We start from the raw sequence: 25,624 nt of genomic DNA on the forward strand, positions 1-25,624 counted from the left end.
GAGAGAAGTTGCATTCAGGAAAATGTGTTTTATACATTTAGAACAAAGGCAGCTTGGATACAGGGATACAGGGAAATCAAGAGTAATAAAAACAGTCTGGTGCCTGCCATGGAAAAAGACTGAGAGAAATATGTGGTTTGGATTTCAAACTGACAGGCGAAAATGTAATTGGACACTGTAAGAGATACTGCTGGAGGAGAGGTATTGGTTATCAGACAGTCTGGACCGGAAGCAGTATAATTAAGGATCACGCTAAGCACAATAAATCTGGCCCCATATCCTGGTTTGGTCAGTCAGACAAGAAACTGTAGCTGAGGCAAAAATAACAGAGCAGTTTTTACCTTGGTCTTTCTACCCTATTTTCAAGGATTTTTTAAAGTGAAATCCATACATTCTACACTCCTGCTACAATGTGGACTAAATACATTTTGATTCCACATATTCCAGCTGAGAGGATATAGAATTGTATATGGTGTAGCAATCTCTGTATTTACTCTGAATGTTTTAAGCTGAGGCTTGATGTTTAAAGCACACCTGACCCTACATTATTTTCTGTGAAACACAGAGACTGTGGCTTGTAAGTCCGGAAGCGTGTCTATGCCAGAAACCAGTAGACTAGGCTGCCCAACTGTCAGAATGTAGAGGCAATAGCTGCTTTTGTTCTTTCATAGTCTGTAAATCCAAAACAACCTTCGGGTAGGGTTGTTCTTCCTCTCTCCTCTTCCTTCTCTCTTCCTCTCTCTCTCTCTCCCTCTCTCTCTCTCAGCAGTAAGCATTCCTGGTAAGGCCCCCCAAAGTATCTTGTTTAAAACAGCACCTACCCTCTTCCAATTTAAACAATAGCAAATCTCGTACAGACACAGATCCTATGGCTCTGCAGCCTGCACTATCACCAATGCAGCTGAAAGGATCTGTCAACCATAACTATCATGTAGGGTACATTAAACACACACATCTCTATTACGATATCTAACACATATGGGGATGTATTTATGCCGTTTGAAGTTTGGCTCTGCAGCTGAGCTGATAATGGCAACACTGACCGTTTGAAGAAACAAAAGTGGCAACAAATCTTCTTTATGAGTGTGTGTGCATGTTCATCCTCCGAGGACATAGTATATGGGCTCCTCCAGGGAAAGCGTTTTTTTTTTTTTTTTGTCTCCCAGATGTTGACACAAGACCACACTGCGGCCACATCTGTCATGTAACCCTGTTTGAATTAGCATCTTTCCACAGACTGAATCAGGTTTTCCACAATGAGGTACAGTTTTGATGGGAGCACATGATTGGCATTGACACCATTGAGATTAAGTAACAGTTTTGATGGTTTGCATGGAAAGAATTATTAATATATGTAGACATGGAATTTCTTTGTGGAAAATATTTCCCCCGACCATGTAAAACCCCATTTTAAACTTCAGCCAGTTGATCATGCATACCTTAAATCAGCTATTGGTACAGAAAGCCATGTCACAGACAATGGTGAGATGAAGCAAAAGGATTGGTTTGTAGCTGTAGAGAGTTGATGCCCTTCATCCTTGAGGAGAACTCATTTCAGTTAGCCAGAGGGAAAACATGACGAAAGAAATAAATGACTAGTCCATAAAGTGAAAGGAATTTTAACACAGAGAGAGGTTTCGGCAAGACGTTTCAGTAATTACTTAAATGTACCCAATGTACCCAACCCTTGATAACTATGGACTATGAAGCAAAAGTGGTCACAAATTTTAATCTGGTGTGGTTTTAATCTGTTTTTTTTTTCCACTGGATGAAAACAATATTGCACTGAGGGAAGAGCGTGATCTGTGATGTGGGGAATGAAGGCTATTTATTGCCTTCTATAGTAAAATCCAACGAATCAGGATACGAACCAACGAATCAGGAAGTGTGATCTAGACAGTGATCTTGTCAAATATGTGTCCAACTCAAGACAGTTACCAGGCCGGGAGACAACACAAGGGAGAGCATGGGAATTGAGTATTTGTTTCATATTAAGTGCCAAAACAGCAAACTTTTCAAACTCAGCAAACCTAACTTCCTCGATGGACAAAAAACATGACATATTCTGTGTTTCTCATGATTTCAGCTGTGTAGAAAGATTTGCTGTTATTATGGCAGATATCGAAATGTAAATTGTAACCAAAAATGGCTATGGGGGAGGGGGCACACAAAGAAGCATTCAGAGAAGGTATCACACAGAACCCAATGAGGGGAGAGGTGTTATATAACACTCCGTTTCCTTGAATACCTCTTGACTTTGGAGTATGGATCCAGCCAGTCTCCTGTGACTGCCATTTTCCACAAAGACACGCAACACAAAGAGTGACTGACAAGCAAAATGACTACAGAAGACTATCACTCACACTTTTTAGTAACCTTTTATTGACCTAGTCTTGTCAGGGTTAGGTATGGCTGATATAGAGGAGGAGGAAGAAGGGGTATAGCATGCGACTTCCCAGAATTCAGTTATTTTCGAGAGACATTACTCTAGCCTGTGACTCAGCCTCTGTCCCAACTTTCCAACTGGAATTGAACTTTGGCAGGGAGAGGCTTGAGTAATGTCTCTGCCACTCTGGCTATTGTTCTTAACGAGAAAAACGGCTGACTGCTCTATTCTTGTGATAAGCAGCAGCAGATTTACTTAAGTGCAACACAAGTAATGCTCCATAAACAACACCTCTATTGTAGCAGTGATCTATAATTCTATTTTTGTTCGCTTGTGAAACAGTGTTTATGGCAGTTAATAAAACAGGCCAGAAATTCTTTCAAAGGGATGTTGAGTACCGTGCCTTGTGGCAGACTGATCCCATTGCAAAAATATGTAGGCTACTTGGTTCTGCACTATTGGATAGCTACCTTTCGGATCGGATATGCCCCTCTCTACCTGCATTACATCATCATGTTTGCAGCAACTGCACTAAACAAGGTCTCTAAAGGCTCAAAGCAGCCCCAAAGTGTGTCTACATTGTTTTGTGTGTCCTACTGTTTCTAAGTATTCAAGTCTGTAAACCCTCTCCCCAACCCACAACTATCAAGGTCAGGTTTTCCGATGACGTTGTTTTTTAACGTGTTAAGAAGACTGTAAAGTTTTTTTTTACTCTTCTATGTCTTTCCCAAACTATCTCCTCAGAGTCTTCTTTCCTATGGAGACCTTCACTACATTAATGCTTTAAATCTACATTTCTGGCAGATTATTGTCTTTCACACAGTTTTGAGCATGAGTGATTGTTTAATGGGCATGACAGTGCAAAGTACAAACTTATGACTTACCGAAGGTATAGCTTTTGGGGAACACGTCAGAACCTTAAGGTAGAGCTTTACAGTTTTTTTTATATTTTAGGGAATTTTGGACATGAAAATTGAAAATTACATTGCACAACACATTAATGCAGAAATACAGTCTTTTGGACATACTTGTATTAAGCAGCCAAATGCAAAAGTAAAGAAAGAAAGAAACCTTTCAGAGACAGGGACATTGTCTAGCCTCCGAAGACCCAGCAATTCATTTTTGTCCTCTGTGAGGGACATGAGTCTAAGACATATAAATCAAGCACCATTTATGGCATCTATTTGAGTCCTACTACACTGTCAAGAGGACTTCCTGGTGATGTCATAGTTATATGTGTGTGGTTAGTTTAACAGAGCTTTCTTGAACTTGAACTTGAACTTGAACTTTCTTTTCAAAATGGCAGACATAGCATCTTTCTCATTTTATAGGGACAAGAGGGGTAATTGGTATGGTCGTCAGAGTGCATACTCAACAGCACTCCATCATAGTGCTCATCTCTGGAGGCAGCCTTAAAATCACTCCAGGAGCATCACTCCTTCCTTGGCACATATGAAGAGTTCAGATGCAAAACCCTCTAAATCCGTCTGACTACTTTTCTTTTAAATGAGCATTTAAATTCAGGCTCCTATAGGTTTTTACCCATAAATCGATATTTCAGACCAGGAAGAGAGTGGTATTTAGTGGGTTTAGAAGTTAAATTATTTGATTAGCGTATACTATGTGTGGAGAGCATCCCCTCACCATCTTTATCTCATTTTTGACATAGGTGGCATTTAGAGGCTTTTGCATCTGAACCCTTCATATGTACATTTAAAGGAGCTCTAAGCGATGCTGGGTAACGTCACTTCTGTTGACTTTCAAACAAAACAAAGAGCTCGCTCGCTACATCCTCCCCCTCCCTTTCGTGCTGCTCCCCGTGCAATTGAAACTCTCCTAAACGCGCATCTCGTCTGTGAATGCTGGAACAGTTTGTTGTGTTTTCATGGGCTAGGTTTGCCCAGGTTGTTTTTGTTGCCGTTTTTTGAGCCTGGGCTGTCCACAGAGATTGCGTTTTTTTACAGTGTATTCAGGACACAGACAGCTAGCGGTTGGTTAGGTGATGTTTGTAGTAAGTGACATAAAATGTTTTAGCCTAAAAACGTGCGGCATCACTTAGAGCACCTTTAAGGTTGCATAAGATCCCATTGTAATTCAATATTATTACGTTAAAGGCACTCTTTGCTCTAATGTCGCTTCTGTTGACGTTCAAGCAAAACAGAACGCTGGCTCGCTACTCCCTACCCCTCCCTCCCTCATCAGTGATTTGCTGGAACAGTTTGTTATGTTATCTGTCCTCTGTCAAACAGTTGCATTTTCAGCTCTGAACAAAACCGTTCTGGAGTTCTTCTAGTCTGAACCGCTCTGGGCACAGTTGCTCCACAACGGAACAAGTTCAGACCGAACTTCCCGACCTCAAATGTTGTGGGCGGAGCTAAGTTCAGCTGGCATCCAGGCTAGTGTTTAACGGTTCTGAAGAATGACTGATGACACTGAAGAATAGCTTTTGGTCCAGACAATGTTGCATGGCCTCCTCTGCCTTATATACCTGCATTACATCATTGTGTTTTCAGCTGGACTAAATAATGGCTATAAAGCTCCAAAGCAGCCCCAAGGGGTGTCTACAAAGGAAATGCAGATATCTGATCAACTCACACCGTGAACTGCAGATTTAGAAAAATAAACTCTAGTGTTTTGAAGCTGGCCCAAGCGTGCAGATTCTGGAGATGTTATCAGATGGTACTCCCACTGTCCACTCTCTCATCTGTTATGATTCCTCCACCCACAGCTGCCTTGGCAAACACACATACTACCCCACTGCCAATGGCATGCCCTATTTGTTTCCTTGTCTAAATCATTCTGACTTTTTGATATTATAAAGAGCATGGTATGACGGTAATTCAGAGGAAAATATGCTGTTTGTCTTAGATTTGACTAAAATTTGGTTTATTAATGGAAGTGTCACTTTGTTTTACTCAAGCTGCCCTTGACCTCCTTCTCACACAAATAGACCCCAACCCTGAACTCATGCCTCTTTCAAGCCATGCGTAGCTCGGTGCCCCATGGGAATCTCATGAAGAATGCTATAGGAAACTATAATTTTAAGGGTGTGAATGGAAATATCAACATCCTGTGTCCCTGCGAGTGGAATGTTTTTAAAGTCATCCACGGTTTGATTTAATAGGGCTTCTTGGTAACCTCCCTGACCTAGCTCAACCTTTTTACCCTCACAAATGCTCCCGCTGTCTCTTTTTCTGCAAGCAGAGACGCAAACGTGCCAGGAGCCTTGCTTGATGGTTTGATTTGTGCTTCTGCATATTGTTGTTAGCTTTTCAAATTGTGATGTCTTAAAGTTCATAATAATTATTTTCATGGTGTACAATGCTCATTTTAAAAATCACCCATTATAGAAAACACAAAATAATTAATCTGAGGTGAAATGCCACTCTAAAGTGATTAAATATGTTTTTTTTAAGTCATTCCCCAATGAATTCTATTCTGCTTCCTCTTTTTGCAGAGAGAACAAAGGGACCAATGGCCCGAGTCTTTGCTATGATCGAGCAGACTCCTGACTATCATAAATTTGCCCCTGTGCCAGAAGTGAAAACCAAAAATCCATTTAGATCAAACTTTTTTTCCCTCCTCTAGTTTTCTAACTGCAGACAGAGGGCTAAAATTTCCTTCTCTCCCTCCCTAATCGCTCTCTTTCTCTTCACCTCTGCTACCACGGCCTGGCTTTTCAATCAGGTCGCCTGGAACCTTGATCTATAAACTCTCTCACTCTGGCGGTCAGGCCAGGTACTGAAGAGTCTGGGATGGCCTCTCAGAGCAGTTTCTTTATTACTTCTGCCCTTCTTTTGGCTAATGTCTATAGCATATGTTGCCCTCATTAGAACTGATGCACATAGCATGTGCTCCATCTCTCTATGGACCTGGGCACTTTTTTGAGGGGAGGTGGGGGGTTGTTGGGGGGATTGCACATACGCCGGCCTTTTTTCACTCGACGTGCTGAAGTAACAGCATGTATGGCAAGCCTTGGGGATGGGAGAAAAATGACTTAGCTTTTCCTCCATGGTTGAAGAGAAAGGGTAATGTCTCACATCATAGACCAGGCATTTCATATTTTCTCTCATTCCATCCCTGGATAGTATGCTGGCCTTAGTACTTCATGTACTAGTTTCACTGTATTTGGGGATAGTAAAGGAGGAAAATGCCATTCTTTCTCAAACAGCTCTGCTGCTCTTAGTTGCAAGCTTTCCCTGTTTGTTTAAGCCAGCGTTTGAAATGGTCTCTGTGGACCCATAAGTAGATAGCCTACTATGAAGGATGTTTCCTCTCTGCGTGATGTTACCCTTTTGCTTTGGAGTAGGCTGTGAAAAGCTCATCTGATGTAGTGAAGGGATGTTTTTAAAACCTAATCTGAAATTCCACTAGATTCCGACCTTCACCGAGCACCTTGAAACAGCTTGCTTCGTTATGTTATAAATCCTCACCTGTGATGCAATACCACACGTCTGTCCCCACACAATTTTCACCGTCTGAAGTATTTCGACCACCAGCTGAGGGACCAAGGTTAATTCAAACCATACCCATTTGAAGTCCACGGAATGATTTAGTGGATATTGTTTTTCCCTATACTCAATTATATAGATATGCCTCCTTAGCAAAAGCCTTGTCAGTGATAGACATGGTTTAAACAAACCTAATCAAAGTAATCTGTCACCTGTAACCCACTAAATTGCTGACACTGACTGAAGCTTGAACGACATGACTAAAGTTAGGATTTTTTGTTTTGTTTTTGTGAAACAAGGACTAAACTCTGGTCTAATTTTACAGTATTTATACAGATGTAATAGGTTACACCGTTTGTTTATTAGTTGGAAGTGCCAGCAGCGCGCCACTCTCCCGACCCTGTCTTCTCCTCTCTCTCTCTCTCTCTCTCTCCCTCTCCCTCTGCCTCGCACGGGCCCCCGTGCAGAAGGCACTGGCCACTGTGTGTGAGTCATTAGACATGCTGAAGCTATTAGCCAGAGAGCCATGCGGCTAACTAATTCCAAATACCCACATTCCCATGGATTTTTCATCTTCTTAGCCGAGAGTGCTGCTCAATTATCCACAGTTTCTTTCCTTTTCTTCCCTGCCTACTGACCAAAGAGCTCTTTGCAATGCTCCCGCAGGGATAATGTTATAGGTCTCATTTTCTTTCTTTCTTTTTTTCTTTTTGCTCTTCACAACAAATACCTTGTTGAAATATGGACACCAGATTAATTTGTCTGCACACGAGATTTGGCCGAATTCTGGTGATTTATTCCACCAATGTTGGTGTTTGGGTCATGGTCAGAAGAAAAGCTCAAATAAAATAGAGTCTCCACACAGTAAAGCTCCAAAACACTGTAATTAGTTGAAGTGTCGTGTCATACGTCACGGCTACCAGTGTCTTACACAACGTTAAGTACAGAGACATATGAGATGTGGCCAGCACTGGATTGGACTGTGGTTCTTTCATCCCAAGTGCTGTTATACTGAAAAGAAAGATTTGAAGTATAGTATTCAACAAGAGTGCTTTCATAAACCAACAATGTTTATCATTGAGAGGGACTTTCATTTTGTGTACATAGTGTAATAACCTCACCAACTAAAGCGAGTGATTTGGGATTATGTAGACTACATTTGAAAGCTCAGGAAATGCTTGTACAAAGAAAAAAGAAAAAAAGTTGTAACAACACTCACATCCTCTTACCAAAAGGAAATCCAAGAGACGGTCATACAGTCATTAGACTCAACAACTCTCCTTATCCTCGAAGCCAGAGAATATTTCCACTTGAGAATGTGGTGGAATTTTTCTGGCTCTGCTCTTTGTTTATTTCTCTGCACCCCCTGGAGGTCCCTGCAGAATGTTCTAGAGGGGTGTTTTGGGTGTTATGCATAGCACTACCTTAATCAACGCTGGGGTCTGTCAACACAAGCAAGAGCATATACAGCTACCAGATCAGACATACACAAACAGATCTAATCATCCCCCAAACCTCCAATAAAATCCACTCATCCGAGGAGAGGATGGAGGATAGAGGTCTGGGGGAATGAGAGACTGTTTGGCAATCCGACAAGCGTTGACAACAACTCCTGCATTTAGAAGGGTGAAATTATATTATGTAATATTTCAAATGGGTAGTTTAAAATGAACTAAGATTTACCATTCCTCTGTGGGCCTTGTTCAGAGTGCTCAGTGACAGTGATAAACAAATCACACCCACGAGTAATGATTTCACTGTGAATACATTCCATACCAAGAAATGAGTGAAATAAAGGATGATAAGACCTCTCACATTTACGGGGTCTGGAAATAAAAGAAGGCAGTGAATGGGGGGCTCGGGGGAGTTACATTTTGGGGATACAGTGGGAGCAATGATGTAAAGTACTGATGGTGCCCAATCTCCCTCAGTATTTCCATGAGTCCATGACTTTTGGTATAGCCGAGGGCTAATTACTTTCAGCCAGATCCATTCAAGCAGATGTTGACCCTTGATCCATCCCGATGGAAACTTCTAGCAGCATTTTTGAGTTAAGATTCGCCTTGCACTTCATAGCAGAAGAAAGTTGCAACATGCGGCACTGCATGGTATCTAATCTGAAGACTACTCTGTAGCTGGTTTATCATCAAAGGCTGCAGCAGGGATGATATGGTGGGAGTGCATCAGCAACTCCCAACTCATTGTTGTCCAAAGGGGAGAAAAATGCCTTTAATTAAGACCAAGTGGGTGGCAAAGACTCATAGATAGCTGCTCTGTGGTGCACTGACTATATGTTACTTGGGAAGCAGACTCCTCTTCAGTAAATGTACATAAAAAAAGTTGATAGTAATCGCAAAACCAACTCTGTCCACATAAAAAGTTTCATTGTATGAAGTATGGAGTTTTCATATTTCATATTTCGCACATATCGACAGACTGCCATTCGGTGTGAACTGCAAAGAAATGACATATCCACATGAGTACAATAAAATGGCATGTGTATAGCATGACTGGAATGAGGAATACATTACTGGCCGGCAAAGGTCCAGAAAAGAGAAATGTCTCATGAAAGCTTCAACGTCCCCCTGCACTCCAGGAAAGTCCGAAATTTTGGAACCAAGCTCCTGAGTAATCTTTTCATCATGGTATGGATCTAGCTGTACGGAGTCTAGTGTGGTTGAGGAGAAGAAACAAGGCACATACGGCTGATATCAGACACCCCAGCAGTGCTCTAAAGTCCCATTTGTTTTTGCAAAACCTATAGCCCTTGTTTATCTAAATATGCAATCGACGTGATGATGTGTGTTTTCAGTTTAAATAATCTCTTTCTGTCAATAGACGTAGGCGTATAATATAGCCAGGAGACTGCGACTCTCTGCATCAAGTCTCAACTCCCTGTAGGAGTGGGTCAGTGTGGATCAGTCCAGGGGCAAATGCACACGGAGTGAGATGGTAATAAACCTCGTGCAGCAGAGCAGCCCGCGTCCCCCACCACAGCTCCCGTGACACGGCTCCGAGTTCGAGATGTGCTGAATTTAGTAGTTTCCAGAGAGCCTCCAGAGGACTCTGGAATTACACTCTCCTGGCCTCTGGGCCCGGCGCAGGAGCTGCTGTTTGCCAAAGCTCATGGAGATGGAGGCATTCTCAGGTCGTGCGCGTGCGCACACACACACACACACACACATATACACACAGAGACACACACAACAAAAAGGCGACACCAGCTTAAAAGGTTTTTCGCTTCCTCAAACCACTCATGCCCATTTCTCGGTGTGTCCTCAACTCCGGTGAGAGAAGAGCTCCGATTTTTTTCTGTTTGTCTTTGGTCTGTTTTTTTGCCACATCATCATTTCTGATGAGCACCGGTTCAGTGAGGGGCCTTGGCACCACCGGGCTTGCCACTGACAGCTGCACAGCACATGCCTGACACCCAGGGAGAGGGCTGAAACAATATCTTCATTAAGTATAACATTCCTCTCTATCAAGAAAAACATGTACCTGGCAAAACCAGGCATGTATGAGGCTCTTTGTACATTGTGGTGTACTGTTCCAAATTGCAAAAGACATTATTTTCATATATATATATTGAGAGGAAATGTTTTTGTTTTATGTGCTCAATTCTTTATAAATGTTCACTCTTTTTTATATTTTCTGTGGACATGAAAAGAAGTTCAACTTGATATTGGGAGATCAGATACAGATGCAGCACATTAAATTCCTGTTAGAATCAATGTGATTCAAATGGAATACCACTGTTCTTTACTGAAACATAGCAAGAATCAGAGAATGGCAAAACTATGGTGTTGGCAAATTCTTGGAATGGAACAAAAGCCTCTGTTCCAAAATAAACCCATCAACCTGGACTGGAGGACCATGGGAGAAGTCTTCAGAATCTATCTTGACAGCTTAATCTTAAAGCATTTTTGTGGAGGGTTTGAATATCAACAACAGCGTTGATTATTGCAGTTGTTACATTTGCTTCAGTTTAAACGGCGGATGGGATCTGTCAAAAGGTCTGTCAAGAACTTCCTGCTGTACAGGATTCGTGATTCTGATGAACTCAGGTTCCCTGGAGCTCTCAGGCTCGCCATATATCAGTAAATGTCAGGCAAGACATTAACTAATCATCAGGATAGGTGGGACTGATTACCTCCCATGCAAAATATTTCAATACAGAATGAAAATATCTTTCAACTCATATACATTATATATTTGGGATTCATGGTGAACCTTATTTGGAGCATAACTGTTAACTGAAAAGTCATATGGGGATACTCGTCAACATATAGATAACTATTCTGGATGTAAAATGAAGATGTCAGGACACTAGACAATTAATGACATTTCTAGCTCTATTTGACATCTAGGATAGGAAAAAATGGGACTGATTACCTCCCCTGTACATGGATTATTGATGACCTGGTGGTAAAATCATTTCAATACAGAAAACATAGCTGAATTGTTTTTTATGCCAGGAGAGTTTGTGAATCACAACTGAGATTCTGTATATCATGGTCATCATTCACAGGCGTGGACAAAAAAAATAAAAAACATTTAAAGAAAATATCTTTCAACTAACATGAATAACACATAGTTTTATTTATATACATTATATATTTGTAATTGGATTCATGGTGAACGTATTATTTGAAAGGAAGAGAGACATAACTGTTAACTGAAAAGTCATATGAGGGATACAGGCCAGTATCTGTCAACATCCAATAGATAACTATTCTGGATGTAAAATGAAGATAGAAAAGTACTTTCATCATTACCCTGACTACTACCCTGACTAATTCAATGACATTTCTAGCTCTAATTTGACTTGCATCTATTGAAATGGGCTGCCTAGGTAGAGAAAAATGTTTGTAACTGCTCAACCATAGCAAAATACAAAAGCTACAAAAGTACCAATGTGTTTTTGTACTTTCCTGTACATGGATTATTGATGACCTGGTGGTAAAACCATCAGGTAACTAATCGACTGTTTTATCTTCTGGACAGTTCACATCTCATTCTCTCAAATCCAGTCATACTTTACTTTCATTCATGTTTGTCAGGAGCAGAAGGCCCGGGGATTAAGGAATAATGTGCAGATGGGTGTCACACCATAGAAGAAAGGGTCAGTCAGGGGGAGGAGGCAAAGCAGGAAGAGTGCAACCCCCAGCTGGTAACAGAACAGGAGCACAGGGCGCAGGGGGTGCTTCAGGGCCCTTCCGAACTCTGGGAAACCCATGCAGTTGCAGAAGGAATGACACAGTACTGGTGCAAGCAGATGGCCTGAGAAGAGCAAGCAGTCTTTAATTTAAACGGAACTGGTGGGATATACAAAACTATGTGTTCGTAATTAACAATGTAAACATTATGTCTGAATGGTCCATGATGTTAACAATATGATGATTGCAATGGTTGAAATGAGTACAGTACAAACAATGTCTCATATACACTGTGTGTATAGTTTACCAATAAGGAATGTATACCTGTTCGGATAAATATGAAGGCAGAGTAGATTCCAAAGACATAGGTGTAAGCAAACTGAAAAACTGAAAAGGAAAAATAAAATTGGTCAAATATCTTTAGACTTACACTTTCACAAGTCAACAGGTAGCCACACTTGCAAGTGGTGGTTACCTGCAGTAATTAAGATGTCACCCCAAGTGTCACATCCAGAACGCAGCTGTTCAGTGATGTGGTGAAAATGGGCTGTATGACACGATGCACAAAAAATGACACACAGATAGAAAGAAATAAATGCAGATGAGAAGACCATGGGAAAATCACATGACAATGAAAAAGCACTTAATGCATGGTAGCATGTTCATTTGGTCTGATCTGTTCCAACTTGTAAACATGCTGAAAGCCCCAAAGATAAATTGAAAGAATGGAACACAAGCGCCACCCTCAGGTCAATAAGGTTATTACCATGTCAACACATCACAGCACTTCATCCAGTGCTTCTGGGTGTTTTCACATATCCTTTTTATAGAAACCAAACTCAGTCCTCTAAAAGTGGAGCTGTCCGAGCAATTGACCAAGCTACCTAAATTCCTTGCATAAGCATGCACAGATGTAAATTAATAATTCAAAAGGGTCATATACTCTGTTTCTGACTAATGTGTAAGCCCCAATATTTTAGTAATCCGAATATGATCTTAATCTGGTTATGCCAATTGGGTTTAGGAGTTTACATGACTCATATGCAATCAGAATATTATCATTATTCCAATTGAAACAGGAAAACGGTGTGCATCTAAACATAATTATTGATCTGAATTTATTGAGGGCTGAAAGGGACCAAAAACAGTCATGGGGAAACAAAAAGGAATAAAAATAAAAGTAAAATATGAGAAATAATACTGCTTTTCATATAAACATAGGCCCAATTTAATGAGATTGTGGTTTTGGTAAAACATCTGTTGTTTAAAATCTGCTATACAAATAAATTACTTTGACATACATACCCACACCAAAAAACAATGGGCAAATAAAAATGGCAGCAGTGGGCCCAGTGCAAGGCACAAGCACAGGCAACATGCAGGCACGGAACACCAACTCTTCTGTTAGAGGGGCCACTATGTGGTTTCTCATCCATTTCAAGTCTCTCACACAGAGAGACAAGCACCGAAGATCTGTAGAGATCAGAAGGAATCAAATGTAGCCTACAGACAAAGATGAGAAGAATAAATATGCTTCAGATAGAAAACAAAATGTACATGGCAAAAACATAACAGTAACACTCACTACATCTCATCTTAATTTCAAAAAGAATTCCTTTTGGGCTTTCCACTACCAGCTGGACCAAGGGACCAAGAAATAGCATCTGCAAGATAAAAGAAGGAAACAACTAATTCAATTTTTATAACCTCAATGGACCGTGACAGATTACTTACTTTACTCATACAAGGCATATTACTAGTTAACTATATGTAAGAACTGTACCATAGTAAGCAACAAAGGCAATATGCCAGCAGCTACAACTCCTTCCAGCCGGATCCCAAATAATGGTATCAGAGGGACATCTGACTGAGGAAAATGGAAATATATAAATAGGCCTGTTTCACTCTTTTGAATCCTGTTAAAGTTGAAAGAAAAACAAACACACAGTAAACAAATTCAAGCAGGGATCTCTATGTCCTCAGCCTGCCATAACTTTGCATGCCCTGGAAAGAACCTGAACTTGACCTTTGACCCTATGGCTCCAGCACAAAATCATGTGATGTAGCATTGGGATTACTGTAGTAACTTTGTGAAAGTGGGCCAAAATCCATGAACATTTGGAGGAGATATTGATCAAACTGTGTGTTTGAACAATATTCTATTTAATCTTTGACCCCATGACCTTGAGTACCTAATCTGTTCATCGAGCCCTAGATAAGTATGCCAGGTACGTTTCCTGGTTGGGATGTATCACGCACACACTTTGTCGTAATGGATGGAACCACTCACAGACAGACAACTATAAAATAGTATGTCTCCTGCCCATAGTAGGCATCATAATTAGAAGGTTTTAAGATGGCCAGTTTACCAATATCTTCATCCATTCTGCGAATGCCCACACAACACATGGTGAGGCAATGGAGACAACAATCACACTTGTAAAACGCCTTCTTATCACACTGGGGTGATCTCTGTGAAAATGAACACAAACATTAACAGTCATTAAAAGTCAACTTTCATTAACAATAACTTATATTCATATATTTGACCTGATTGTGGTATATTATACTGTGGTCAGGTCAGGATTCATAATGCTGAATCATATCAAAATCAAGTTAGCTCAAGCTAAAGGAAATACTGTATAGGCTAACATGTTGTTATTTAGGCTCTGTGTGCACTATTGTATTCTTTTCAACAACTTATTTTAAATTCTTATATTGTTTACTATTTCTGCTATTTATCTTATTGCTGGATCCACCTTCCCTGGCTAAATAAAGTCTTATTGTATCAATAAAGTAGCACTGACACTGCAACACGCTGTGTGATTGGTTTATTGTTGACTTAGCAACATCTGACTTAACAGGTCTCTGACAAACAGCTACTAGCTCAGATGTTCAACTACCTTGGTAAAGTGCTCCGCCACACATACAAACTCCCCACATAAGAACAGGCCAGCAATAGGCAGCACAAAATGCCAGCCCAGCAAGAAGTTCCCTGCGTTCCAAAGCTGCCATGACCAAAAGATACGTCTGATGCAGAAGACACCATCTGTGAAACCAACTAGTTTTCAGCCAGCGTAACTAGCCAGCATAATGGAGGTGTTCAGTATACGTTCACTTGCATTAAAGGGCTGACAGGAGCTTTAGGACTTAGTCGTCAGGTGACATGTGATGTTAAAGCCCTATTTGTGGTACAGGCTTATTCATCACTGAGACTTTGGAAACGCATACAATTTTGCCAAACAATGCAGAATAGAGGAACAGTTTTTGAATACTTTAGGGGCTGTATTTTGCACACTGGCGCATGGCGTAAAACTCGTTTTCCACCCGGCACCATACCTGTCAACATTCCCGTTTTTCCCGGGTTTCTCCCGTATTTCAAGGTCATCTCCCAGCACCCTCCCATTTTGTTATTTCTCCCGGAAAACTCTGGCCATCAAACTTCATTAAAATCATTGATCCATTCAGGTTGCCAGATTGTGTATGAAATACACCCTACACACGATCACTTAGTTTCAATTTCAACCGTTTTGTCATAGGCTAAAACCTGGCAACCCAAAACCCAAATAAGGAAGCGGGTGCCGACTGCGCAGCCTGAGTCTCGTCGTAAGCAAGCGGGCTAGTTAAATGGCCTACTCCAGAACTAGCTGTTGTGAAATAGTTGGGAATTTAATTGATTAACACATCACATAAACTGTTATTGAGTGTTGTTGATACACTGAACTTGTGCCCTCGGAATCAAATCTGACAGAAAGCAGCTTTGGAGTTTGGAGTTTTTAAACAATGCGCCCAGGGGTGTGGCAATGAACAACTTAGGGAGTGGCTTAGCGCATTGTCTAAAAATCGCTATTGTACACCTGAGGGGTATTTCACAAAACCTAGATAAGGGATTAAGCTGGGATTTTTAGGTTATCCTGGATGAATTTAGCCTTGACTTGGTTTCACAAAAGAGATGGCACATAAGTTACCATGGGGATTTATTCTCTGCACCTAGCCTGGTCCCGACCAGGCTAAAGGCCAAGCGAAGTTAATTCTAATGGTAATTATGTTGTCTTATTGGTTCAGCTAGCTGTCATTCACATCAGACCTCCGTGCTCATTTTTAAGGAGCTTTATTCCATTTATAAACTATTTGCTTAATGTATTTGCTCGCAAAACAAAACAGATTGTCTGCCTACTACCATATAGTTATTATTTTAATTGTGATAACCTTATAATTATTAACATAGGCCTAGGTACTTATTGTTTGCTAATTTTGATAGACGTTTGATGAATAGCCTACTGTAGTTGATTGGAAGTGGAGGGGCAAGTTTTCGGAGGTATTTTCAACTATAATATTAAAGGTAAACTATGCAGTATTGGCAATTTCCTTACTGTTTTCTTGGTTTTTGCTTCTTTTTCGGTGGCTCTGTCATAACGAATGTCTGAGAAACTCCATCGCTACCTTTTTCTAGCCGGTGCCTGGCGTATATGTGTATTTGAATGCAGTAAAGCAATTCGTTACACTTGTTATAGCCTACTTCCTGACACTGAGGCCGTCGGCCCGCCGGCCCACAGTTGCAGGGTGGTTTTTCCGCTCACAGGCGCTGGGGGGAAGCGAGACGGCCACCATTCAACCCGAAAAAAGTCATATAACCATTCCAATGACTCTGAAGCTGTTAAATGAAGGTAAATTAAGCTAAAACATTGCATATTAAGCTAAAAAAACTGCATAGTGTGCCTTTAAGGTAGATCATACTATGTGCATCTTTGCAGAGGCAAGCGCTTTCTTAATGACGTTGCGTGCCAAGACAAGAAAGCACTCACACGTGGGTGCATACGTAAATTTGCATTCACTTGGTCTACCACGCCTACTCACGCTGTTTTACAGAAATAGCCATGAATCCCCATTCCAAAAAGGACAACTTTACTTCATTGTTAGTCTATATCAAAAGCGGTTGTTCACTTTGTGTGAATGACGCTATTTTCCGCGTCTTTTTTTCCAACCGTGGGCATTTTGGAGCAGAAACGAGAACGCGCACACATCCTGAATAACTTACACCTGGCTTGACATAGTTGCTCCTACTCATCTTGGATTGGCGTTAGTGAAACGAGTTTAGCTAGGATGACCAGACAACGCTATGTCAAACCTCGCTTTATCACTTATCTTGGATGTCTTTTTCTGCCTTTGTGAAATACCCCTCTGGTCAGAAGTCTATGGCGAGTTGTTTATATGTTATTTTAAGAGCGCATTGTCAACAGTCATATTGGCGGGTGCACCTATCATCCATGAACGCACACCAGCCACGTCCAAGCAAAACATTACAAATTGCACGATTACAATAGGAAACATAATTAGAATAAAGATATTATGAAATACTGTACTGTACATCTCATGATGAGTTACTCACCATCATTTGCAAATTGGTTATGACGGTTAAAAGTGATAAGGTAGAGGCGAGAGACACATACGGAGCACAGCTGAAGATGCACTGTCACAAGATATAAGCAACTCCTCTGCAGGATAATCATTTGAGCAATATTAGGGTAAGTGTTGCTTTTTCCAGCCTATATGTTTTCGATGGTAACCCATTGTCAGTCAATAGTGAAAGTAACTGCATTTAACTGTCTTGTCGTTGACTGACACCATGGTGAAGTTAGTTTCACTTTGCCAATGAGTTCAAATAATAGAGGAGTGCAAATGCGTGAAGGCTATGCTTGGTTTTAGTAAAGCATGGTTTAGTGGAATCACTATTCCATTCGGTCTCGCAAGCAGCCTCCTTTCCACATTGGGAGGGTTTTCGTTATCAAACGTCGAGCGCATGGCGGTGTTCCTAGGTTTTTTAATCAGTCATGGGTGTGTTTGGGGTGTACAGTATAACATCATTTAAACCAATGAGAATGACATCTGTCATTCCCTTTAACGGCAATAGCGCGATGTCAAATAAATGCATCGGTATTTTGGGACACATCCTAATAAATTTGAATAAGCTTTTGACGAGTGACGATGCGCTTTTGACTGTCATGAAAGGGCCCATGATCTCTGTTGTCAGATATAATTTACCACATATTTAATTTACCCTCTTTTCATTTTTGTGAGGTCCCACATAATAAGAGCTACTTTGTTATCTTATCTCAATCCTTAACTAGATGCATAGCAGTGCTTGAGCTGCTTGAACTGCAAAACATTTGCAAAATCACATGAAATTATAAGTGTACCAAAATACAATACACTGGGTTTGTAATACTGATTAAGTTGACTTAAACAATTAAACATGACAACTATAACATTGTGTCCATATACTTATAGTGTGAGTGAGTGATGTTTTAGTTTTAGTGTGACTAGTTTTTACAGTTTTTTTCAGTCACTTTGTTGCATTTTTCAAATCCTCGTAACATTTGCACAACATTAACATTTGCACAAAAGTCTCAAAACAATTAGAACTGCACCACATAGTGGGTTACCTGCTCAAAAATGCTTTGTTTATACCTCAGAAGCAAATATTTATACCATTGAAACAAAATAGTAAGTCCTTGGGTTATCATGTCATGACAGTGTCATGTGTTCATCCACATGACATGACACCTGACATGATACACCGCCGAGGTGCTGTCTGTCCTCATCAGAACTCTGCCTCGGTCAAGCTGTCTGCCCTCCGTGGAGTGAGAGACGCCGTCATGCTGACCGAGTTGAGGAGGACACCAAGGAAATCCGCCTGCTGGCGGGGCTGCTTTTTTTCCAGTTGACCGTGAAACCCAGGGCCTGGATATGGGTCAGAACTGCTTCGGTGTTGTGCACCACCTGCACCTGAGATGGGGCACAAATTAGCCAGTTGTCCAGGTACGGTAGGATCTTTAGGCCCCGGGCCTGGAGGGGGCTAGTCACGGCTGCCACCACGCTGTAAAATTCTGGGGGGCCAGTGAAAGGCCAAATGGGAGGACCTGAAACTGGAACACCCTGCCTTGGAAGGCGGCCGGAGGAAGGACCTGTGTGCTGGGCAGATAGGGGCGTGGAAGTCTGCGTCTTTTAGATCCAGAGGCGTAAACCACTCCCCTTCCTGGATGGACCGAATCACTATTCCAGTGTGGACCATTTTGAATGGCAGCACCTTGAGGTACTGGTTCAATGGCCTGAGGTCGAGGACCGGCCGGTAACCTCTGTCTTTTTTGGGCACAAAAAAATATTTGGAATAAAACCCAGAGTGCTGTGCGTGCGGCGGTACTTCTGAGATGGCCCCTTTCAGAAGCAACTCCTGGACCTCCTTGACAAGCACGGAATTTAAAAGGGGGTCTTTTACAGATGTCATCTTAACCCCTGAAAACGTAGGGGGCCGCCGTCGAAACTGTAGGCAACCCAAGAGTCTGGCACAATCCCTTCCCAGGAGGTCCTGGACAGCTGGGAAGGGCAATCGACGGGCAGCCCCGGATCCCTAGGCAGGACCGCCACCGCGGCCTGCACCTCTGCCTGCGCCCCGTCGAGGTCTTCGCTGTCCTCTGGGCCAGGGAGTTGGGGCTGAACTCTGGTCTGGTGCACGAAAGCGCCGGTCCCGCGGGGCAGCATAGTTGATACTTACCTGTGGTGTCCGGGCGGGCTGCCACCGCCCATACTTACCTGATGCTGCCCTGTGGGGAACCGGAGCCCGCCTGTGGCACACACGCTGACCAGTTTCCCTAGAAGCACCAGCCTGTTCCACTCTGTCCAGCACCCCCTGGGAGTCTAGATGGAACACATGCCAAGGCACCACAGGGAGACCTAACAGGTCTGTCCTGATGGCATCAGGGAGAGAGGTTTGGGCAAGCCACACCTGTCCACGGCACAGCACCGCAGAGGCCATAGCACTCCCCACATCACGCGTCAGCTGGGAGTGGGCTGACAGTGCGGCATCCACCAGGGCCCTTGCATCATGGTCCTCCGGGCTCATCGTTTTTCGCAGAGCCGCCAAGTGATAGCCAGGGCGTTGCCCATACGGGCTGCCCGTGCTGATGCGTCAAAGCAGTGACTGATGAGACGGTCCGTCTTGGCACACTCCTTATGCGGGCAGCGTGGATTGGGAGATGCATTGGCAGGCCCCAGGGAAGTCCAGGCGGCGATGGACTGCTCGACCGGTGGCCTATCCCCCAGCCCTGAGTCGGCCGGATAGGCAGCCTTTGCCAGCTGACGCCAACCTGGATTGAATTGGGGGCGCTGTAGCGACTTACCCCATGCCGTCCGCAGCACCTTTGTGTAATCCTCTGCCACGGGTATACAGGGTGGTGGGCTATTGTGCGAGACGCCTTCCCAGACGCCCCCAAGGGAAGCCATGTCTGGCATAGGGGCCTGAAGACCCAGGATCTTGGAGGCACTCAACACCCGTGACATCAAGGAGCCGACAGGGACCTCCCCCGGCACCGTGGATTCATCAGTTGGCTCCACCATGTCTGAATGTAGCTCATCCAGGAGGCCGTCCCCGCTTACGCCATCAATCGTAGAGCGAGGGGCATGGAGTGACAGCACATCCACATCACCCAGATCAACATCCGCACCATGGCTCTCAGGCCTGGATGAGGAGAGACCTTCCTGGCCAGGGGGCAGAGAAGAGGATGATGTGCCCTGGAGACCCTCCAGCCAGTCCATCCTCCTAGCCAGAGCCTGGAAAGCTGAGAGAATCTGAAGCGACTCCATGCCACCACTCTCGGTCACGGCAGCTGGAGCCGGGCGTTTAGCAGGTCCAGGGACCTCCACCTGACCATGCCTGGAAGGGGACTCATGTTGCTGGTCCCATTTACGCTTGTGCGTATGCTTACGGCCATGCCTATGAGAGTGGGACGGTCGGTCGGGTGAGCGCCGCCTGTCCCGTCTGCCCTCACGCACGTGTCCACATGCCTGGTCAGCCCGGCGGAGCCGTTCCTCCCTAGGAAGGTCACAGGCTGCGCTGCAGGGGCTGTCGACATCCTCCAGGAGGTGGGCGGCCCCAAGGCAAGCGGGACACTCTCTATGCCCATCATTGGGGCCATCGTGGCCCTGCAGACTCTGCAGTAGTGTGCCACCATAGCCTACCACGGAAAAACACAATGCAATACAATACAATACAATAAGGCACTTACCTTGGCCGTTCAACGCACCGGGTCTGCAAGCAGCAGACCGTAAAAGAGATACACCAGTGGTGTAATACCAGTACACGGGTGGCCTGAAGCAGCGTGCGGACACGCTTAGCAGGCTCACACTGGCCCAGCTAGCTGCGGACAGCGGCGACGGGGTATAAAACAGATGTACAAAGAAGGCGGTCACCAGTGCGTGAACGCACGCGCCGACGTACACTAGTGGACAACTGGCAAAGAGACACACAGCAGCCCGCACCTCGTGCAAGACTGCACCTAGCAGGCACAAACAGCTAAACTTACCTTTTCAAGTAGCCTAGCACACAACAACAAAACTATCAAGAAGCACACAGTAACAGTAGCGCCTAAGCGGCCGAGCACATATGCGCTGATCAGGCCCACACAGGTTCCGGCTGCCAGAGCAGTAAACAGAAATAATAACGGTGGCCCATGCCGGTGCGCGAACGCACCCAGCAGGCTTACACCAAGCCCCACTAGCCGCGAACAGCCAGATAAGGTACACAGTAGTTAACAAAAAACAACTCGGAAACCTGGCACACACAAAAGGGAAAATAACACTGAAACGGCAGCCCGCAGCAGTGCGCGAACGCAGGCAGCAGGCTCACACTAGTCCCTCCACCGGGCGGTATGGGGTGAACTCAGGAAAGGCGTCAACAAGTTAAACAAAGTTAAACGAAGTTTCCCAAAAAAAACACAGGTTACTGCCACATGCAGACTAACGAACACAGTCAAAAGCAAGAAAGCAGTGAAAGTACGTACTCACGTCTCACAGGTCTCAGATGAGGCGATCAAGGTGAGAGACTAAACCGGGAGCAATCTCTATTTACAAGCTCGAGTCGTTCTGCTTCCGGAGGTCATGGGCATGACTTTGTTGACATACGGTCTCGGTGATGGGCAGAACGAAGGTGATCATTCCTTTTTTAGACCGTAGTGACAGTCAGAGTGAGGTCGAAACAGATCACCCCTTGGTCAGAGCTGCGCACCACTTTATACATCCTGACGTTCCTGTCTGTCAGGTCACATGGGCCCTATCTTGCACCCTGGCACATGGCGTAAAACTCGTTTTCACCCGACGCAAAGTTTATTTTCTTATTTTGCACGTTTATTTTTTGCACCCAGGGGTGTGGCAATTAACAACCTAGGGAGTGGCCTGGCGCATTGTCTAAAAATCCCTATTGTACACCACCTAAAATGCATTACGCCACTGACCAAGAGAAACCTGGTCAGAAGTCTATGGCGAGTTGTTTATATGTTATTTTAAGAGCGCATTGTCAACAGTCACAACGCACCATCCTTCTATCCTCCATGAACGCGCATCAGCGCACATCCATGCAAAACATTAGAAATTACACGATTAGGCTACAATGGGAAACATAATTAGAATAAAGATATTACGAAATACATCTAACAATGCATTTGCAAATTGGTAATGACGGTTAAAAGTGATTAGGCGAGAGCACAGCTGAAGACGCATCAAGAGATATAAGCAAGTTCTCTGCAGGATAAGCGTTGTTTTAAACATTGTTTTATTCAGTCAATCGAAAAATATTAGGTAAGTGTTGCTTTTTCCAGCCTATGTTTTCGATGGTAACCCATTGTCATTCAATAGTGAAAGTAACTTACTGCATGTAACTGTCTTGTCGTTGACTGACACCATGGTGAAGTTAATTTCACTTTGCTAATGAGTTCAAATAATAGACGAGTGCAAATGTGTGAAGGCTATGCTAGGTTTTAGTAAAGCATGGTTTAGTGGAATGACTATTCCATACGGTCTGGCAAGGACTAGTAGGACTATTCAGCCAGACATTAGCAATTGAAAATTGAAATTGAAAACAGATTGTGTGTGATTGTGTGGGGGTGGTTTTCATCAGAATTTTAAATAATTGTTTGTATTATAGCTATTGTGTTTTTATTTAATTAGGAATATATGTTATGTTATCAGTAGGGACCCGTCTGTTACATTGATATGTTCCAATGTATGTCTACAATTGTCAATGTATGTATTGTCCATGCCCCCAATTAATGATGGTATGCCCCAATTCAGGTAAACACTGGAATGATTATCTGTCCTTTTTGCGGCTGAATGGTGGCCGTCTCGCTTCCTTTTAGCACCTGTGAGCGGAAAAAACACAACTGTAAATAATCTGCACTCTGCTGTGTTCTTCACCCCATCATCACTTTACCTCAGTGAGTCCTAGCTGCTCATCCTGTGAGGCGGGCGGTATTTTCACAAACAGACATTTGTATAAAATCAGTTGCATACATGTGGGCTAGCCTACTAAAGTATTGTTACTTGTTTAAGATCGGGAGAAACTGCTTTAATGATGTGTAGGGCCTACAGATAAGATGATGTGGAGTTGGAACAATTTCAATTCTGATCTGAGAAATGCGCCAATGTGACTGAGAAAACTGTAATAACACTTGGTTAGCTTTTTATTAGATCAGCAGTTTTTGTAGTGTGGGGAGATTCTATTGCATTATTGTGAGTTATTACATTTTAGGAAATTATGGTACGTTTCCAACTGAGATTAGAATTAGTGATGGTTAGTCTATAGTACTAAATCAACCATTTCTCAATGTTTCAGTAATCTATTCATTCAAAAATGCGTATAAACTTTTCAGTTTCAGTATAGCTTTTTCATTGGACATTGAGTTTTCTATTCTGGCAAACTTTGTGTTAGCATTTGAATATAAACATGGTATTGTGTAAGCTTGTCAGTAAAGACAATTCTAATATTCTAGAAATGTGTTCATTGGCTGCATATTGAGTAAAGCAACACAAATTGTGTTAATAGTAGCCTATTTTCCACGACAGATGAACGTTGTGCTAGGCCTATTTGTATTTATTGTTTAGTGATCAGCAATATCAGAGATTCACAGTAGGAATAGTCTGACTCATTGGCTAAAGCCGATGTTGGCCTTGGACTGTGGGTAATTACTGTAAATGCCACTTGTGTTTTATTGTTTGCTGATGTAGCCTCAGCTGGCACAGTACTCCCTCTCTTATTATCGGAAATATGGGACGGGCATGCCTGGCCGGGGTGGCTGTGTTCTCTTTCTGGAAATCATTTGTGAATAACCATCGGATTTATGACATCTTTGATCCCAAAACAGGGAAGATATACAATACCCTCCAGAATTATTGCCACCTCTGCTAAAGTTGACTTAAAACCGGTATAAAAAATAATCTGTTGGTGATTTATTTTAATCTCACAATGAAAAAAATAGGAAAAATCCAACCTTGAAGGAAAGCAAATTTATTTTGAGAAAAAAGAAAATCTCATAAATGAATAAATTTGTTTTCCTTTAAGGTTGAATTTTCCCTAATTATTTTCATTGTGAGATTACAATAAAGTTTTTAGTCAACTTTAGTAGAGGCGCCAATAATTCTGGAGGGTACTGTGGGCCTATAACTCAAATGAGAAGTCTTACAGCTATCTGCACTATAAAATCTACATTTATTTCGTTGGAGCTCTGCATGTGCCCAGTCTGCAGTATTTATTCTAATAATACTTCTAATAAACAAATAAAACTATCGTAAAAGCTGGCCCTTTCGTTCGAATTACTGGCCCTTTCGTTCGAAAATTCTAAAACAACGATGTTTTTTAATACTTCAAAATAACATTTGATAAATGAACCTTACATTTTTCAGTAACCATAGGTGTGTAGATTTGAACAAAACCGGGGCTTTTACTGCCTGAAATATTTTGTTTACCACACTCGGAGGTTAGTGCTGGCCTGGTGGGTTGCCTATTTCCGACCTTTCTCACAGCATATCAACAGTTAGACCGAGAATTCTCGCCGCAAATCAAAATTCCACTGGAGTTCCAAGCGGATTTGTACACTCAGCCTTACAACACTGTTTATAGCTCTTCGAGTCACGGTAAAATGTAATTTTTGGTACATACTAACCTAGATAATTTAGATACACTTATGGTGTGGGTGCTTGCGTTTCTTTTGGAATCCGCCGTCTTGGTTTGTATAAAAATGTATATTTAGTGACACATACATGTAAGAGATCGGAAATACGGGACGGTCAGCAATAGGTGACATTCCGATATAGTTTACAAATATCAACAGATGACCTGAGCACTAACTACATACAGAATATCACTTACTGAATATGAGTTTAGGTGACTGCGCTACACTATACACAGCATTCAATTGCACATGCACAGAAAATGGAGTGCAAATAAGAGATCAACAATTATTTTTTCCTTTTTTTCTTTGTTCTTCTAAAAATATGTTTAGTTTAGCACAGGAAATGGGTCATTAACTGATTATTTATAACTTTTTTCTTTTTTACGTTGTAGTGCTCCTGGGATTATGTTTGATTCATATAGATTGGAGCAAACAGTTCTGTAGTTCAATCCATTCAGCACTAGAGGGCGGCCTCATCATTCTTTGGCCCAAGATTCACAGCACAGACGCAGATGTGACAGTTTCACAAAATTATCATAACATACTCACATGTGTGCATGCAAACCAAACTGACCAACTTAAAAATCAATACTTGAAAAAGGTGTTGTGTAGAGAAACATACAAACAAGAGTG

This window comes from Alosa alosa, chromosome 2 (genome assembly GCF_017589495.1).
Source record: "Alosa alosa isolate M-15738 ecotype Scorff River chromosome 2, AALO_Geno_1.1, whole genome shotgun sequence".
In the NCBI taxonomy this organism is placed as follows: Eukaryota; Metazoa; Chordata; class Actinopteri; order Clupeiformes; family Clupeidae; genus Alosa; species Alosa alosa.